This window comes from Rattus norvegicus, chromosome 13 (genome assembly GCF_021556685.1).
Source record: "Rattus norvegicus strain SHRSP/BbbUtx chromosome 13, alternate assembly SHRSP_T2T, whole genome shotgun sequence".
Classification (NCBI taxonomy): Eukaryota; Metazoa; Chordata; class Mammalia; order Rodentia; family Muridae; genus Rattus; species Rattus norvegicus.
The window spans coordinates 84893108-84908287 of NC_141546.1; the positions used below are offsets into that span (position 1 = coordinate 84893108).

General features: G+C 44.4%; 1 protein-coding gene across 6 annotated transcripts in view; it reads right to left on the minus strand.

Annotated features, from left to right (window-relative positions):
* The window catches only part of Ddr2 (discoidin domain receptor tyrosine kinase 2), a 124663-nt gene that overhangs the window by 90655 nt on the left and 18828 nt on the right, over window positions 1-15180 (minus strand). For all 6 annotated transcript variants that reach the window (NM_001443623.1, NM_001443622.1, NM_001443624.1 and 3 more), the window contains 1 exon segment: window positions 13489-13638. The gene's annotated coding sequence lies outside the window, so the exon portion shown is untranslated.

The window sequence follows — 15180 nt, forward strand, 5'->3', positions numbered from 1 at the left end:
ACTAAGACAAAGAGGAACTGCCCCCACGGAATGCTATGACATCAGACACTTAGCTGCACATGTGCACATTGGAGAGTGATTTCTTCACTGTTTCTACCTTTGACACAGGTGTCCAGCCAGCAGTTGCTGATCCAAGACAAGCGCCTGAGGGAACTTTCAGGCCAAAGAGGCTGGTCTGTGAGAGAGACCTTTGAAAAGAAGGGCCAGAAATCTTGGGCAGCCTGAGAAGGGCAAGAAAGGGGACTTGGAGGAAGAAAAGAGGGCGCTTAAAAGATTTGACTCCAGGGTAGTATTGGCAATTTGTCACTGCCTCCAGAGTTGACTCCTCTAGGCCACTCCCCACTTTCTCTATCACAGCCACGCACTTGGCAGGTGTTAATGATTTGATCAGTTGGCATTCATTCAAATTGCTCAATAATTAAGCTACAAAGGGTAAAGTTCACATGTGTCTAGAACACTACCGAACTATAACAGCCCTGCACCTGGCCTGACACTAAATTAATGTGTCCTGATTGTGGCACAAATAAGGACAGAAGTGGGAAAGCTGGGATTATGGGATGGCAGGAGCTAAAAGATCATTCTTGGTCCTGTTCCCCCTGCCTCCCTGTACCCACACCTCAGCCCATTTCTCATGGCAGCTCTCTCAGCTCTAGAGACCACCTCTCCATGATGCACACCTGCATTGCAGAACACGTGTGTGTGTGTGTGTGTGTGTGTGTGTGTGTGTGTGTGTGTGTGTGTATTGACAGGGAGCAGAGAGGTCAAGCCACAGCCACTCTTCCCTGAGAGCCCACACCTCTCATTTACTGTGAACCTCCTGGCACTCAAATCAAAGACTCAGTCCAGCATTTCAACCACCATACCAAGCATAAGATGTTTACTAGGGCCAAAGGGAAAAAGCAACATCACACCCTCGGGCTTTGTACCAGAGTCAAATCCCTAAAATTAGTGTTCCCACTCCTCCGCTAACATAACCACTTGGTTCTGGCAAAGCAGGGAGAAGCTGCCTAACCCTCCTAATCGTGTGAGCCAGTATCAGCAGATGATAGAAGAAGCCAGAATTCTGCTCTTGTCCAAAGCAAGAGTGAGGGGCATCAGCACAGCTGACTTCTGCCAGTATCCTTTGAAGTCTTCTGATTCGTTAGCCAAGTTGTTGGTTGTGATGGCAATTCTGGGTTGTCAACTTGACTACATCTGGGATTAACTAAAGTCCAAAAAATGTCGTAGTGAGGGGTGTGTGTGTGTGTGTGTGTGTGTGTGTGTGTGTGTGTGTGACAGAGAGAGAGAGAGACAGAGAGAGAGACAGAGACAGAGAGACAGAGATAGACAGAGAAAGAGGCAGAGAAAGAGAAACAGAGAGAGAGAGAGAGAGAGAGAGAGAGAGAGAGAGAGAGAGAGAGAGAGAGAGTATTATGAGACCAGAAAGCTTCTAAGCAAGGAAGTAAAGAGAGGGTGGGGAAGAGCAACCCTCAAGCACAAGGAATTCTGGGGAAGTAAGTCAGAAACCATGGAAGGACACAGAAGGGCACCTTATAAACTCTTCTTCCCCGCCAGTGCCACTGAGTCTAGATCACATCTTCCAAGCTCTGACCCCAGCCATGCACAGCTAAGTTCTCTCCATTCATCTTCACAGACAGGATAGAGGAGATACTCATCGAAGAGGATACGTTTTACTCAGAGAGAATCAGTGTCGGAGCTTACAAACTTGAGGGAGCTATGGTTTAGAGGATGAAAGTCCCCTTCAGGTCCACATGTTTGAACACTTGGTCCAGCTCCAGGAGAAAGGTAAGGAACTTTTAGGAGCCTTGCTAGAGGAAGTGAACCACTTCAGGGGAAGACCTTTCTAAGGAGCTACTGGGAGCTAATGGCTACCTACCATGCTCACTTCTTGCAGTCTAATGAAGACACAGAACCTTTGCTATGAACGATATGGTTAAATACGTAAAGAGTATGAGACTACAAAGAAAATCAATTAAATTGAACTGCAATTAAAAAATCAGAACTATGCACTGTACAGGCAAGATGTGGGTAACCTATTTAACAAGATCCAGCCAAGGACCTAATACTACAAGTTTTAAGCCCCAGTGAGTGCTTCCTCAAAGTTTAGCACTAAAATACGGTACGAAATGCCTTTGATTTCTATTTATTGGAGGAAATGCTAAGTTTTGTCTACAGTTTAAAAATAAATGTATAATCTTTTCTTTCAGAAATCATGGACAGTCCCCACTTCAATTCTTTCACCTTGGGCTCTCAGATTTGAAGACCCTTACGTCATCCCACTCACCCCGCTGTCACTGAACAAGCCCAGACTTAACACTAGTAAATAAATGTTGGGCATGTAAGTAAATTTCCCGAGATGGGAAACCCAACATATCCTCCCTGCATTTACCTAATCCAAATTCTAGAGCATTTTAGTTCCCTAAATAGTTTTTAAAATTATAGATTTATTTGGATTCTGCTTATTTGCAGTTTGCAGTAAGGAAAAAAAACTGAATTAAGCTACGGTGAGTTCAATTTTACCTTTCTGCTACAAATCCTTTCAGAAAGCAAATCATTTATATAAATGAGGTTGCAGGAAGACCGTGAGGCATTTTAAGAAGGCAAACTGTTTCTAGAAGCTTGAACCAGCCTCCCAGGTGCAAAAGCCACATATTGTGAACTAAAAGCCAAGGTAGCAGATTTGACAGAGGACATTTTATGCCAGCTGGTGAGTTTACATTAAAAAAAACCAATTCTGAATGTTATTACACTGAGTCGTAATAAAAATAATTTAATAAATTGTTTGCACTCAAAGAAAAATAACAGGAGAAATGCATAATTTAGTATAAATGCCTCCCTACCATTATCAACTGAGTACTTGAAACAAGATCTCACAGAATCCTGGGTCCTTCATGTCAATTATTGAGACTGGAAGGGAAGCACCCCAATGGGCCTACCCTCCATTTCGATAGGCATTTAAATCCTGGAAGGTCTGTTTCCCCGATCCATCACCACTCCTGCAAGCCAAGCATAGGTTTCTGCATGAAGCGAAATGTCCCTACCTAATAGTGAGCAGGTTGAGTGTGCCCTCCACCTCAAGAAGGATTCGTTCAAGTCCTGACTCTGCCTACACTTAGGACCTGCTATGCATGTAGGGATGTGGTAGATGTTCTGACCTTTCACCTTTTGCAGTAGATACTATTCAATGGATCTTTATAAGAGAAAATAGACAAACACAGGGAGGAGGCCAGGTGACCACACAGGGAAGACTGGATGGGTTCAGGAGGCATGAGAAGAAGCCAGATGGTGGAGGGGGGCTACCTCCCTGGGACCCCCAGAGCAACCTTGGCTCTGCTTACATCTTGACCTTGCATTTTCCCCAGATTTGTGACCTCTGTAAGTTTCCTTAAACACTCAGTTTCTGGTGACGCATTATAAAATCACTAGACAACTAACTTGCAAAAATAATCAAGTCCATTGTTCTTTTTCTTCAGAAATACTTTCTCATAGATCACAGGCTAAGGTTTCCTGAGTCTCACATTCGGGGGCCTTTCTCAGAATTTTAAATATCAGGGCATAAGCGTGACTCTCCTACTACTGACCTGTCACTCCCAATGGCTTTTCCTACAAAATCTTACTTACAAACAGGCTTTTGGCCACAGCTTGTTAGCTGCCGATTGATATACTAAGTTAAAGCGGTGTTTATCTTGATTTCTGATTTTCTTTTTACTTTGGGCATCTTTAAATTTGTACCCAAGGTTCGTGACTCACCCACATCCCTAGTCCCACCCCAGGCTCCCTAAGATTTTCCCACCGTGTCCACACTGAATTGTTCTCCTTTTGTCTACCCTCCCTCCGGTGCTCTTGACCTCTGAGTGATCATGCTTGGTCTCCGGTGAGTGACCACTCAGTGCATCTGTGAACTTTAATAACAAAGCTGGTATTTCCGGTAGGGAACTGAGAAAAGTGCCCATTAGAGCTGATCCTAACCACCTGCCTACAGACCCCCTAAAACCCTTCCCTCAGGGGTGTGAATGGTGGCTTTATTAGTGTGCACATCCTTTGACAATTCTCCTGCTGTTCCTATGCAACCTAAGCCAGGCTCATGCCCTTTGCCTACCACATTGGAGACATTGCCAAAGGGACAGTCACTAGTTAAAAGATAAGTCAGCCCACACTGGCCCCTCTCACCACTAATGTATTTGCTCCTAACTGTGTCTTTCATTTGGCCTTGAGATTGGTGGGGGAGGGGTTGTATATATTTTTTAAACATGATTTAATGCAAGCGTCTTCTTACTGGTCCACCCCTCTCTGCATGGTTTTGGATTTATTCAATAAAATCTTTTGTGGTTTTGTTGGAGTGAGATCAAAGGAGGGCTCAGCGACTATTTAAATCATCAGGAAATCTGGATCTGGTGCAATCGAGCTACGAGTCTGTTTGTGTATCAAGCAGGCTCCTCCTCCCACATATTTACTGTGTTTTCTTCATCTGTAACTAAAGTAACAATCTCTGCCCTCCTTCCCCACAGTGTCGGTGAGTCAGAAGAGTAGTAAGTGCTCAAACAACTTGTCAATAAGTCACTTCTTCCCCAAGGCTTATGGGCGTACACGCATAAGGAGGCCACAGAACGATGTTTGTAATCACAGATCACCAGTTGATGGTGACAAGTGATAAGTTATAGTTCACTCAAACAGTAAGTAGTTTTGCTTTCTTTCAAATGATAGTTGATTTGGAGAGGGAAAGGGAGGCAGAGATGGTTCTATTTTTAAAATAGCGTATGTACACATAGCTATAATCTTTGTAACTTTTGGGAAGAGTCATGCTAGGAACTGTAAGGTCAAGGCAAGCAGCATTAGAAGAGATGCCTAGGAAGAGAATTCACATTATATAATGTTTAAGTGGTGGGCTAAGGTTCCTATGACAGTGACTTTGGGATTTTTCAACACAAACAACCAAAACCCTAAGGGGAGTGAAATACTGTGAAGTGTCAGGTCTCCAGCCGCAGTCATGTACCAGAGGATACATCCACACTCCCTCAGACAAGAATCAGCACTGATGATCAAACCAGGTTGTCAAGCAAGCTAGACAAGTACTCTACCATAGAGCTATTTCCCCAATCTCCCTTTTACTTTGTATTTTGAGAAAGGGGTTTGTTAGTGTATCCAGGCTGGTCTTGAACTTGCTCTGTAGCCCACACAGGCCTTAAGCCTGTGATCCCTCCTCCTCAGTCTCCAAAGTAGGAGGACTTAATTAAATGGTCTTTAGGACTTGAGCTCACAAGTGTGTATCACCAAAAGGGAAGCATTCTTATCTGCTAAGTCTTCACACACACACACACACACACACACACACACACACACACACACATGCACACACACACATGCACTCACACACACACACACTCACACACACACTCACGCACACACACTCATACACACACGCACTCACACACACTCACACTCACACACACTCACACACACACTCACACACACACACACATACACACTTTTAAACAGCAGGAAGAACTAACTACGTGGTGCTTAAAGATGAACACTACGAAGTCTAAACGGTGACCCATCACCCAGCCCACTATGGCTGGAATCCATAGTCCACAACACCCCTGTGCCATTAAAGCTGTCTGTCCTTTTCTGCTCATCCATTCATCTTACAAACACTTAAGGAACGCCCACCATGTGTTTGCACAGTCTTTGGCTCCAGAAAGACGAACAAGAAATTCAGTCATCTGTGCTGCTAACGAGATGAAAGATTTAAAGACCTCGAATCTCTGTCCTAAAAACCATTTAATTAAGTCCTCCTACCCAATTTGGTGCTGAATTCTAATCCAAGTTTTATTGTCTGCTATATTCTTGGCATGTGCTATGGTTTTAAATTTAAAAAAAGAAAAACAGTCTATGTGAGTGGTCAAATTTTCGCACATGGCCACTGTTAATTGAAGCCACTGGGGACAGATTAAGAAGGAAATGGGACGTGACTCAGGAAGTATGGTGTTTGAAAGGTGGAAGGGAGGGAAACGTCACTCCAGGTAGTCATAGCCCGTGAGTAGGTATGGATGGGGAAGCTGGAAACACGGCTGGATCAGCTGTGAAACCATTGGGCAACTTGGTGAATGCCCTCAGATTCCCTGACGCACATTGTCTGAGAAGGAACTGATCTCCCAGATCATGCAGATGAGCGAACCTGGTCATGATGTAATTAGTACTGGAGCACAGCGCTTAACACATGCCCTCGGGACACGCTGTCCCCAGGAGCAAGTGCAAGTTCCAATAAGGGAACATGGTGGAAATAGCAAATCTGAAAGACAACGAACAGAGGGAGGGAACTAAGATCCCCTGGGATTCGATTCCCACTATGGCCAGCAAGCCAAGCAGTGTGGACTATGTTTTTCATGGAAGTCACAGAGCATCCAATAGATTTGAGCAGAGCATAAGTATAAACCCTGCTTCTTGTTCTTGTTGTTGTTGTTGTTGTTGTTGTTGTTGTTGCTGCTGCTGCTGCTGCTGTTGTTGTTCAGCTAGGATTGGATTGATATGTGGAAAGAATTTAACTTTCAGCAAGGAAGATGTTTCAAATCCTCAGAATATGAAAAAAAGAAGAAAATTCCCAGGATTTTTAAGCATTCTCTCTAGAGGGATAAAGGATACTTTCATAACATCTTCCCTTCTTCAAAAGTTGTATAGGGTTAGATAATCCTTGTCTCAGACAAAAAAATAATCCATGCACATTTATGACAGTCTGATTATGTAAAGAACCAAAGATGCACCCCTAACCCTCCTCTGGAAGCAAACAGACGTCACTGGGAGGGCTGTTCTCGACGCACCCAAGAAGGATCCTCGATTGAAGAATTACCTCCATCACGTTGGCCTGGGGATGTCTGGGGACTTTTTCTTGATTGCTAATTGGTGCTGGAGGGCCTAGCACCTTGTGAGCAGTGCCCTTCCAGGTGGTCCTCTGAGGTATAAAACTGGGAGTTGAGCGTGGGCCTGGGAACAAAGCGACAAGCAGCATCCCTCCAAGGCATCTGCTTTAGTGCCTGCCTCCAGGTTCCTGCCCTGTGCTCCGGTCCTGGCTTCCCTCAGTGATAGACTCTAACCGGTAAGCTAAATACATCCTTTCCTCTACAAGTTGCTCTCTCTCATGGTGTTTTATTATCTCAATGGGAAACCGAAGTAGAACATCAACATTTGGGGATGCACATGCATTGACTTTGCACTTTTTGTATAACTTTGTAACTTCTGTTTTTATTTCCTCTCAAATTACAAAGATTGTCTCGTTATCTCACATTCCAAGAGACCATCCCTGAAAGGTTTATCAAACACGTAAAATTTTGACCTCAAAATCGGCAACTTACATTATTCCCTTTTTATATATACAAAATGTTGTAATAAGTGTATTTATGTATAAAGCCGGCTCCTTTTAGGGTAATCACTTGGTGTTTTCATAAAACTAAAATTCTTAAACAGTAATGGATATTTTTTAAGGTCACTCGATCTTGTCTGGTTGATTTCTACTTTTTATTATTTAATATATTAAATAATTATGCGATTTTAGGATCAGAAAGAATAGGAGATTTTATTGAATGAAAGTAACTTCCATTTTAATAGGGTTTTATTAATTAATAAATACTCCCCATGTTTAAGAAAAGAAAAATCTCCATGAAGTTAGTTCATAGCGAGGGAGGAATGGTTGAATTAACTTTATCTCTCACTCCTTGGCTACTCTTCCCATCCCCATGTTCTGCTGTCTTCTGGGCAGTGTTACATCTCCTTCCTTTTCTCAGAGCCCATCCCAACCTCTCCAATTCTAGGATTTATGGAGGGGAATTCCACTGCGCATTTCCTAGCACAGCATCCAAGTGCTCATCCTGAGACTTCTGCATCCTTGCCCAAGACTTCGGAAAGTACGATTTTGCAACAACAACAACAAAAGATTAATGGTGTTTCCCCTGATCCAAGTGGCCTGTGCTTTTCCCCATTGTCTTCCCTTGGATGCAGTCACTGTCACTTGTTCTGTAGCCATAGTAGGCTGTTTCTCCTTCCCCCAGAGTTACTGCAGCCACCACACTCCAGTGTAGGCTGAGCCTCTTCCTCTCTCTCTGCTTGGCATTGTTAGGCTGCAGCCCCCCTGCTTCTTCACTTTCTCACTGGGCTTTCCACTCAGGTACCTGCAGCTCCAGTCTTTCTTACACAGTGTAATGAAATCAAGTCTTCCTACAGCAAAACATCCCATAACATCACTCAAAAAACTACACCACGTCTTTGACACCTACATGGGAGCAGAGGTCTAGTATTTTCTGTGTGTGTGTGTGTGTGTGTGTGTGGTTTAAATATATATATATATATATATATATATATACATATATATATATATATGGTCTTCTTGAGCACTAAAGCGGAAATAAGGAAAGTTAAATATTTTAAGGAATTCCCTGAGGGCTCCCTGGAAGATGTCATGTAGCTTTCCAAGCAAGAAGCTCTAACTCATCCCATAATCTCTGAGAATTGGCAAGACACAAGTCAGATTCTAGAACTGAAGTGAAGAAAGACTTCCTACTCTACTGTCTCAAAAACTCATGTGAATGCTAAGCTATGCAGACGGGGTGGGGGTGGGGGAGGAATTTAAACTCCCAGGGCTGTTACAGATTCCCCGAAGAATCCCACACAGAACCTCTTGGGCTCCAAGGAACTCTGCTTCCTCCTATGTCTGCCTCCTTTGAAATTTTGTTCTTGAAGAAAAGCCAGGCCAGGACCCTCACGGTTTGCAGATCAGAGAAGAGTACCCACATGCTAAAATGACTCAGCGGGGCCCTGCCTCCTCCTCCTCCCACAACCTCCGGATTCCGCTGTGAGTTTGTGCAGCAGATGCCTGGTCCCAGCCCCTCTGCTCTTCCTTGCCCTAATTCCTGTCTTCCGTGGTTGTGCGCCATCTCCTATGCTTGGCGTACACATGCAGCTATTCTAGGAACTGTGGGTGTCATCATCTCACAGTTCAAAAGCCCCAAATAAGACGCAGGTGGTGGGATTTTTCCCAGGAAATTAAAAGAAGGAAACATCTGAATCTGGCTGCGCAGAGGCTAGACCAAAAGTGGGTGTGGACCAACACTGCTTCTCCAATGGAAAACACAGGTGATGATGAGCCCAGGTAAGGACTGTGGGTGTGTGAGTGCACACACACATACACACACACACATGCACACACACACACACATGCACACACGCACGCACACATGCATACACATACCTCAGCACACTTGTGAAAATCAGAGGGTAACTTTGAGGAGTCAGTTCTCTCCTCCCACGGTAAGGTCTGCGGATCAAACTCAGGTCACCATGCTTTTGTGGCAGATGCTTTTACCCACCAAGCCCAAACACACTTCTGCTCATAATTTCTTCTCGGTTCAACCCCTACCATCTATGTGAGGGAAGGAAACAGGAGCCCTGTGCCCCCAGGGAAGCAGGGACTTCGATTAGATTCAGGCTCCAGTAGCAATTCAGTGAACATTGCCAGCAAGGGATGCTTAACATTATCCTCCACCGCCCACAGATTGGAGCTCAAATATTTAATATGATATGAAAACTTATAAGACAGAGAGTTGAAACTATGAAAACAATATGTCTCGCTAGCAGCCCATGTTCTGCTCAGAGAGCAACAGAGTTTGTGGCTGATTCTTAAAGATCAAAGCAAAACTAACAGATTGAAATCTTAGAAAACACTGGCTCAAAATAGGCCATGTGCATATGTTTTTTTGGCCCCCGAGTATACTCTTTACCTTGAAATTTAACTTTTATGATACCTCATTCAGAGCACCTTCACGCAACAAGACAGACATCAGGAATGAAGAACTCTAGAGGTGAAGTCCCCCTCCCCATCAGAGCAAGGACAGTACAAATGCTGAGTTCCCAACATGCCATCCAGATGTCTTACCCCAGTCAGCAGTCAGGGCTCTGCCCCTCTGTTAGCTCTTCTCCTCTGCAACCTTATCCACCACTCCTCCACCCTCCCTCTGCTCCAAGTAGACTGCTATTTCCTCTCTCTTCTCCACCTCACGTGCCCAGCCAGGTCTCTCTGTGTCCTTATGGCCCACGTCAGCTCCAACAATAACAACTGATCATACCCTCCCTTCTACGTGTTGGATTTCTTCCTAGCTCCGAGGTTTAACTCCAGCTCCATGCCTTTCAATCTTAGGGCATTTCTTCTATAATATTCAGAAACAAATGTCATTGTCACCTTCTTTCTATCTCTACTACCCTCCTGAGCATCTCTCTCTCTCTCTCTCTCTCTCTCTCTCTTCCTCCCTCACTGTCTCCATCTCTCTCTCTGTCTCTCTCCCTCTCCCTGTCTATCTGTCTCTTTCTGTCTCAGTGTCTCCTTCTCTGTCTGTCTGTATGTCTCTCTCTGTCTCTCTCTCTCTCTGTCTCTCTCTCCCCTCCCTCCCCCCTCCCTCACCCTCTCCATCTCTATATCTCTATCTCTCTGTCTCCCTCCCTCTCCCTGTCTATCTCTCTCTGTCTCTGTTTCTGTGTTTCTCTCTTTCTCTCTTTTCCTCCCTCACTGTCTCCATCTCCATCTCTCTATCTCTCTGTCTCTCTCCCTCTCTCTATCTGTCTCTGTCCATCTCTGTGTCTCTGTCTCTGTCTGTCTCTCTCTCTCTCTGTCTCTCTCTGTCTCTCTCTCTCCTCATTTTTGCCCATGAATAGCTTAGCTAGGATTGTCTCTAACACAGTTCTACTTCTTTCCCTTCCAACCACGTCCACAATTCCTAGATCATCTCAGACATTCAATACCACTGTTCCTGTTTTACTAAGTGAAAATATCATTCCGAGTTCCTGAATCTCAGCAACAACAGAGCCTACTGGCCCCCAGACGCCAGTGCTTTGCTTATGGTGCTGGCATCTGCCCCAAGCTGATGCGTTTGGTAGCATTGCTGGAGCACTGTTCATCCAGAAATGTCTAAGTCAACCTGGGTATGTTTTACTTCCATTTCCCTCTGACGGATTTGCTTGCCTCCATTTCTAGTCCACTCGGCACTCCCTGGCAGCACACTTATGGTAGCTGTGGGTCCTCTAATTATTTAAGCTGCGCCTTTTCTAAACTAACCCTGATACAACTAACTCTCCATCTGTATGATCGCAGAGCCTCATTTACATCAGCCATAACTTACTCGGTAGCCAACACATGGCTCCTCGGTTTGTTTCTATTCAACCTTCACGGTTGCCACTTCCAACACCCCAGCCAGTGCTGTCTTCATGTCCCAGAGCACATATCTTCTAGGACATGTGGGACCACTGTGTCCCATCACAGATGAGTCAGAGACAGGCCATGCTACGCCTCTCTGATAGGAAAGAGCATTGAAGTTCTGATGGAAAATCAAGCTGAAATTGAAAACTCAAGGGGAAATTCTCGTTGGCAGAGTTCTCAACCAGAAAGGACACAACTGTTTCAGTCTGCTTAGAGCTTAACAGTGATCAGACGGGGTTGGGGATTTAGCTCAGCGGAAGAGCGCTTGCCTAGCGAGCGCAAGACCCTGGGTTCGGTCCCCAGCTCTGAAAAAAAAGAAAAAAGGAAAAAAAAAAAAAAACAGTGCTCAGTTACCTATGAGTACCATGACCTCAGCCTCTGACCTGAAACACGCAGGAAGAAGAGTGGGCCATAGGTCATCTGGAGCTCCAGGCTTAACCTGGGCGGCCACCTGCTTTCTGACAGGCTTACATGGTGGGCTCTGACAGCAGACGTTAACTGCAGCCCTGGGCGATTAAACTCCTTGTGCTCTGCTTGCTTACGTGGTCAATGTGCAGGCTTCATAGCACAGAGCCTGGTCCACAGTGGATTTAGAGCTCCCAGGGAGATGCTGTCAACTGTCTCAGGACTGTGGTCTTTCAGGTATAATTGGTCAGCTTGTCTTCCTCTCACCTGTCCTCTCTCTTCCTCTATCTGCTCACTTTCTCCCCATGTCTTCCATTTTCACTCTGTCCTCTCTCCTGATTCTAACTTCCCCATTGTCCTTCTCTATCCTCATTCCCCAGCCATAACCTCCCCCCACCACACACACAACAAATAACACTAGCTCTCTTATTGTTTCTGGCAGCTCAAAAGAACTTGGTGACAAAAAGGGCTTATATCTGAAGGGGCCAATGTACTTGAGATAGCTCCTAGTTTCAACACCATGAAAGAGATTGGGGTGGGGGGGTGACACACATGACCCAAACCAAGTCTCATGTCACTGAGCTATTTAGGACATGCCTTCGATAGTGAAATAATGGCTCCTGGAAGTGGTTATTTCAGATGGGGAAGAGGAAGTAGGACTACAATCATAGTCTCTGGAAGGTAGAGCAGAATGATTCACAGACAAATAACTCCAGAAAAACCTATTGGAATAGAGAAAGCCCACAATAACTTCTGATTAGTGGTTAAGCATAGCTATGAATGACTTGTTCTGAAACATCCATCCCCTGTGAAGACTCCTGTTAAGAGTTTATCAAAGAAAGAAAGGAAAAGAGAGCAGGAGGAAGACTGGTGTGGCAATCTGTGGAAAAACGTCATTAAACCATGACATCATCACAAGGGAGGCAACAAATACTGAGGAGTTCCTTTGATCAGAAACAGGAAAGTGTGCATACTCAAGAATCCCTGAAACAGAAGAAATCTTCTAGGGTCAACAGGAGAGGCATTGAATTTTCCCTGTACTCGGGAATCACTCACTCCAAAGTTGGCCATGCTTTGCTCAGCCGTTCACACACTCAACAATATTCCAGAGACTGTATGGGATACAGGCAAGTCTAAGGCCATCCCTACTGAGCAGCCTCCTCATGAGGTGAAGACACTTGGGGCATCTTAGTTCAGTGAGCTCCGGGGTGGGAAGGTCTCAGAATGAGGTCTAAGTCAAGGCTCTGAGTCTTCACTGAGCATTCGCCAGCTCCTGGGCTAGGTCCTAGAGATATAACTGCAGGCTTCAAAGAGACATGATTCCGATGTCAGTGAGCCCTGTGCTAGAAAGGTCTCAGATCTGTGACGCTTCCGTGCTGTTAGATTCGCTGGTGAACTCTGACCTGTCCAAAGTGTGAAATGAGAAGGTTCCATGACCAGAAGCTACATCTGGCAAATGAGGAAACTCTCGGGGAAATCTCTGCAATGTAGCACGCTTCTCTTTATGCCTCAAGTCCTGAGTCCGTGTGTAAATCTGCAGCATCTCTGAGGTATGTATTTCAGTTATTTACTCTTCCAAAACTAGTACAGATGACTGCCCTGGATCCCAGTTTTGGTGGTCCTCAGTATCATTTTCTTGTGAGTCACTTCAAATTATTGTTGAAAGAAAGCAACTTATAAAAATTACTAAGATTGTAATATTAGAAACCACACCCAGGAATCCAACATTCCCAGGAGTGCTCGGGTGGGTAAGCCCAACTTTAACCAAGATAGATGAGTTTCAACATGAGCCACACCCTGACTTCCAATCCCATGTGACAACAGAGCTCCAACGAGCGACTACTTACATCAATGAGCGCAGAACATTCTCTGTAGAACGGAATCCTCCAAAACAGAGGGCCCCTGCTCCTCCTCAATTATTTCAGTTTCTTTAGAAGTGAAGCAACGAGCCTCAGAATGTTCTAGAGCATCAAATGCCAGGCCACTTGTAGCTTTCCCTTGAGGGGAAGGGGAAAGAAAAGCAAGATTTTATTGCAGTTTTGCTTCATTCCCATTTTGTTCCTTCTTTGCTGCTCCATCCACAGTACACAGCAGAGACCCCAAGCATCCCAGGCCTCTGATGGGATTGGACACATCCCAGACAACCTCTAGGGGGTTTCAAGTCTATCTCCTGATATTGACTGATTTATAAATTAAAACAGCATTTAAAATTATTGCATACTCCTTGGTGACAATTATGTTAACAAAAATATTAAATGCTACAAAAAATAATAAATTCTTCCCAGGAAGCATTATGAGAAGAACAACATCATTTTACACTTTTGATATCCCAAACATCTGGCTTCATCAAAAATAGCTGGATTATCATATCTGCTTCTGGATTCAATTTGTTGTAGTATCACATGCCAGTTAACCTCTGGAAAGCTCTTCCAGGTACTCACAGCAGAAAGAGAGGAGGGAGAAAGCAAGAGACGTCTTGGCACTGTCCTGAAAATAACTGTCATGTGGAGAACTTAAAGGGATCCCATATAGCATCCCATGTTACAGAAAGTCTCATGTGCATCTCAGACTATCATCCTCTGCCCTGGATGCTGGATGCAACTGCTTATCTATTGTGAATTGTTTTCTAGGAATATATATATATATATATATATATATATATATATATATATATATATATATACATACATACATACATACATACATACAGAGAGAGAGAGAGAGAGAGAGAGAGAGAGAGAGAGGCACGCATGCACACATGTGTGTTTGGTATGAATGTACAGATTTAAGTTTAAGTTTATGAGATCAAATGGCACCAAACTGTGTACTTCCCTTGGTTCCTCTATTTTACAAGTTAGGGCAAATTCTAAGTCATCCTTTTGTGTAGCTGCCTCTCTTCCACCGATCCACTGAGTCTCGCTGAATGAATCTGAGTACACACACATACATGGGTCGGAGGGGTTACAGAATGCTATGTAGCTAAAGACAGCGTTCTCCATCTTCTGGTTTCCTAACAAATCACACGGCTGAAATCTTCCAGCTCTGAGAAACAGCTAAACTTCGCCTTAGACTCCTGTCTTTCTATGACAGGACTTATTACTAAACATGCCTTAGGACCTGGGCACAGGACTGTTCACAAATAGAAACCCCTCTTTAGACATACTCTCTCCTCAGCATCATGTTGACATGAGGGGAGAGCAAGGTCCTGCTTCTGAAAGCTACTTCCCTGCAGCACAAAGATGGCAAATGGGTGATCCTGTTGGCTTACAACTTCCCTGATTTAGAAAGCAAAGGACGCCCCAACTCATACAATTAACTAGGTTTCCAGTGGATCCCTCAGACAGTAAATTCTGCACACATCGTCAGTGACAGATAAGAAGATAAAGCACTATGCTGTCGTCCCTAGCAGCCGAGGGACTTCCTTTCATCTTTTAGGGACCTCAACTCAAGTAAGTGGCAGCAAATAATGTCAGGTCAAGCCAGTATGGAACAGGGTTTGGGTTTTATTGAAGATATTGTAATACAGATTTGAAGCCCAA